This window comes from Saccostrea cucullata, unplaced genomic scaffold, assembly GCF_032062105.1.
Source record: "Saccostrea cucullata isolate Sc308-1 unplaced genomic scaffold, CSIRO_AGI_Scuc_v1 ctg2525, whole genome shotgun sequence".
Lineage (NCBI taxonomy): Eukaryota > Metazoa > Mollusca > Bivalvia > Ostreida > Ostreidae > Saccostrea > Saccostrea cuccullata.
In genome coordinates, this window is record NW_026920379.1 from 74,629 (window position 1) to 80,155 (window position 5,527).

Consider the following 5,527-nt stretch of genomic DNA (forward strand, 5'->3'; position numbering starts at 1 on the left):
TTGATAACCCCTCGTACATATCAACTATTCAGTAATGTTTAGCAATAATTAGTGCCCCCATTGTACAGGAACCTCTGGCCATGGATCTACACATTTCACAATTTTTGAAAAGGTACCCTTGCTAATCATAAATGTTTGATTAATACCAAGGATCAGATGCACATGCAAGTGTATTCATATATATTAAAAACTTTCTATTAATTCCTACTTGATCTGGCAATGTAACAACCGAGGATATTTTGATGATGTAAATTATTCCTTCAAACACAATCGTCAGTTCATGTTTCAGTTTTTATTCATCGGTTGAAAAAGTCACATTCCAATCTCCAAAACACTACAACAAAAACTATAAAATTTAATGCTCATCAAAGATTTCATCTCCCTCCCAAGTTAAACTCCTCCTACATATGACCAATGGGACAGTTAACAGCAAATTGTGGTGCAATATTTATCAGTATTTTTGATTTTGAATGTTTTACTTTTACAACATTTCAGCACACCATAAAAATTTCGAATTAAGCTTAAGATGTTTCATGATCCCGGGCCAGAACTCAAATTGCAGCATCAAAAGAAAGATGGTTGACTTGATTAATTTTGGCATAATTATCAAGACAGAAAATCCATAACTTTTAAATTGTACAATGTATATTAAAATCTCAATATTTTCATCGATACTGTAGTGCAGGAGGCGGAGAGATTTCAAAATTGATTAATATAGCAGAGATGCTGAAACATCAAAGTTATATACAGAAATTTTAAATCACTCCCGAAGACATCAATATGAATTAGAGTTATTTCAATATCACATACCTCTGCTGCCTAGCCTCATGTTTGGATGATATATTTGACTGCTCTTCATCAGAAACCATGTTAAACAGTAGTCTAGTTAGATTAAACAAATATTGTTCTCATTTAATAAAACATTTACATATTTTTTTTTTGTTTTGTTATGCTAACAATGAAAATTAATCTAACCTGTTTTTGTCCCCCGCTTGAAAAGTGGGGGATTTTAAATTTGGGTTTGTCCGTCCGTCCGTCCGTCTTTCTGTCTGTCTGTAACGCTTTCGTTTCCACACGATATCTCGAGAACCCTTTGAGCTTTTGCAATGAAATTTAGCATAACAACTCCCTGTGGACTAAAGAAGACCCCTATTGATTTTGAGGTCAAAAGGTCAAAGGTCAAGGTCATAAATAAGCAAATTCTGTCTGTTAAAACACTTTCGTTTCCACACGATATCTCTAGAACCATTTGAGCTATTGCAATGAAATTTTATACAAAAACTCCCTGTGGCCTAATGAAGACCCCTATTGATTTTGAGGTCAAAAGGTCAAAGTTCAAGGTCGTAAGTTTATACATTCTGTCTGTGTGAAATACTATTATTTCCGAGCGATATTTCAAGAACATTTTGAGCTTATGCAATGTAATTTTTTATCAAGACTCCCTAGGACGTCTCTCGCCCCTCTCAAAGTGCCCCGCCCCGTTTGTTTTATTAGTATTTATAGTATTACTTGTCGCTATTTTTAGCGCAGGGGCATGAGGAGAGTTATTGCGTATAAAACAGGTTCTCGGCGGACTTTATGTTCTTATTACATGTATTAGAACTGTTTAATAAAGGCTAAATAAATCAAACACCATGGATTGTGTAAAATTTTGAGAATACCGAACATGAAAACATGAATATATACATGTATGTGACTTCACTTCTGCATATACTTCGCACCAGGTAAAGCGATTCCGTGGTCTAGTGGTTATGTCTCTCGCTTCAAGTGTGAGAGTTCCCGGGATCGAATCTCGGACGAATATTTCTTTTCTTTTTTTTTTTAAATACTTTTTTTTAACTAAATGATAGTATTCAGCATGTGAAATGAAAAATTTATGAGGTTATAAAATCATCATAACAGTGTGATAAAAATTCCATATAAAAAAATCTTCTATACACATAATGAAGAATAAGCAATCAAATCTTTATATACATACTGACATACATGTATTTTATTTGCTTCAGTATACATGTACGAGGGTCATTCAAAAAGTTCGTAGACTTTTGTCCTAACTTTTTTATTTAACGTCATATTATATCCAAATTTGGTTCAAATATTTTAACAACAGATTCAAATAATTTGAGTTAAAAAATTGGAATGTATCCTTATATTTATTAAAATTACCAAGGATTTAGAACAGCAAAAATGGGGTCACGGAGCACCGTCAAAATTGAGTAATTTTCTAATTTTCACTTTATAGTATTTACAGCTATACCTCTAATGAATGGAGCTGAAACGAAATAAAATTTACATGTTTAAATAGGGTATTGCTGTTTTAGTCAAAATGAAATCAGGTTATGTAATATCTCGTTCCATTTAAAAGATATAAGCTTCTAAATACATATGGACTTGATTAAAAAAAGGCAAAAACCATGACGTTGGAGGACGTCACGGAGCAGCAAGTAGCAATACAATTAGACTTGACATTCGGGAAACTTTTTCTAGAAGCTTAAAAAATCCTTATAAATCAGGATCTGTATGAAAAAAAATCTGTGTATTTGTATTAAGTTGAAAATACAATTTTTGAGTGGTAGCGAGTTTGAATCGGACGATGGATTGTCTGCAAAGAAACAGGTTAAAGTTAAAAATATTGTCAAAAGAGTTAGGAACGTCATTGAACGTGATGTGTGCTTCAATGTTGCAGAAATAATAAAGTTGCATGGTAAATCAAAGAATTTGAAAACAATAACATTCTAATTCAAGCTATATTTGTACAATTGTTAGCAAACCAGGTGTTAAGTATTGTGGAAATGTGTTTTGAATGGAGAAGACGCAACAAACCGTGTTTAAAATAACAAAAATGTGTATACTTTTGACAAACTTTCTCAGCGTTGTTTTTGACGTTACAATATTGGTTAACCGTGCTCCGTAGTAACAAAACATGTTGCTTTTAATTTTGGCTAACGTGAGTTTTGTTTAATCAAATGGAATGAAACTTCACATTTCGACAAAATAAATGTTTATGTTTACGAAAATGTGTTGATCTATAATCTTGTAATAATCATATGACGATGAGAAGCATTGTCTACGCATTTTTTGAATGACCCTCGTATACATTTAATAATTCTACAAATTCAGTCAGGGGGAGCCGACTTTTTCCCTAAGCGGGGGACACGATTCTCTGAATTAGCTTGTTATGTTAAATCTATCTACGATGTTGAACAAAATGATTACAATAATAAACACAAAAAAAAAAATAAATTAAAACTAAATAATTGATCTCCAAAAGGTATTTTTTGTCCCCCGCTTGAAAAGTGGGGGATATTAATTTGGGTTTGTCCGTCCGTCCGTCCATCCATCCGTCCGTCTTTCTGTCTGTCTGTAACGCTTTCGTGTCCACATAATATCTTGAGAACCCTTTGAGCTTTTGCAATGTAATTTTGCACAGCAACTCCCTATGGACTGAAGAAGACCCCTATCGTTTTTGAGGTCAAAAGGTCAAAGGTCAAGGTCATAAATAAGCAAATTCTGTCTGTTAAAACACTTTCGTTTCCACACGATATCTCGAGAATCCTTTTGAGCTTTTGCAATAATATTTCACATAACAACTCCCTTTGGTCTAAGGAAGGCCCCTCTTGATTTTGAAGTCAAAAGGTCAAAGTTCAAGGTCGTAAATTTATATGTTCTTTTTGGATGAAACACTATCATTTTCGGGCGATATTTCAAGAAGATTTTGAGCTTTTGCTATGTAATCTTATACCAAAAGTCCTAGGACCTCTCTCACTCCTCTCAAAGTGCCTCGCCCCGTTTGTTTTATTAGTATTTATTGTATTACATGTCGCTATTTTTAGCACGGGGATATGAAAAGAATTATAACATATAAAACAGGTTCTCGGTGGACTTTATATTCTTATTACATCTATTAGAACTGTTTAATAAAGGTTAAATTAGACACCATGCATTGTGTAAAATTTTGACAATATCGAACGTGAATATATACATGTATGTCACTTCATGTTTACATACAATATCAGCATGTTACAGCGGCTCCGTGGTCTAGTGGTAATGTTTCTCGCTTCACATACGAGAGGGCCCGGGATCGGTTCTCGGGCATTCCAATTTTTTTTTCGAAATACGTTTCTTTTTTTTACTAAACGATAGTGTTCAGCATGTGAAATGAAAAATTTATGAGGTCTCGCTTGTACAAACTCATAATATCATCATTACAGTGTGATAAATATTCCAAATAAAAAAAACTTCTACACACATAATAAAGAATAATCCATCAATCCTTTATATCCATATTGACATATTTTGATTCAGTATATACATTTAATAATTCTACAAATTCAGTGAAGGGGATCCGAACCCCCTACCCTCCCCCCCCCCCCCCCGACCCCGAACTGCGCATGGTTTACTTTTCCCTAAGCAGGGGACACAAATTCTCTGAATTAGCTTGTTTGTGATTACGATTGATAGCTACATTGTATAGTTGAAGCATTCTTTTTTGGTTAAATACATTACATCCTGAAAAGAAACCTTTATTGACTGACATGAATAAACTGCTTTAGGGAATTTCTTGGCAATGTTTGTACTGCAATAATAGTTATATAGTATGTGCTTTATTTAATGCCCATGAGTAAAGACAAGAAATTTAAATTAAGACTAATTTTTATGCTTTAATATTGTTTACAGAAAGCAAGGATAAGTTGAGAAATTTTACATTGCTTAACCACTATTTCATCATCATTACATTTATAGAGTTTAGATTTAAAAAAAGAATATACAGTCATATAATATTTTTTTCTATAAGATAAGTATATTCTTCGTGCTATGTACAAACACATTCGAAAAATATCCAACAAAAATAAAAAGCAGAAATATATACTTTGCTAGTTTACTTGTGAAAATATAAAATAAAAGAGGAACTGAGTGTATTTACTATTAAAGTCGATATTTAGATACGCATTGTGAACTACTCCAATAAGTTATTTATAACCGGGAATCCTGTAAACTTATTGCGCCAGTATCCTTTTTTTACTTGCCAACACAACAATAAGCATATCAATTAAAATATATGGAATTTATCAGGAAAAAATATATACAAAGCTTTGCCAATCCGACATCTGCAATTGTAAGATATTTTTAATCCAAATCGCACAAAACAATGAATGATTGTACAATTTCAGATATATCATGAGAGGTGTTATTTATAATTTTCAGTGTCTTTGGGTATCCCTTATATTAGTAGCTAATGAGGTTTTCTTGTCAAAAGAATGTGTACAGAGTAACAGGGAATACTTTGAAGCAATGATGGTACTAAAATTTGTTTTAAGTATTTCTTGAGATTAACTTTTGCACAATTAACTTACCGACTATCGTATAATGTACAGCATTGTATAGATTCTTAATCATAATAATGTATAAATATAACACGTAGTTGAACGTAAAATAAAAAAAAAATTCCACCAAGAAAACGATTGTCAACGAAAGCACAGCCGAGGTTGACAATGGATTTGAGGGATGATAATTTTGAAAATTAAAG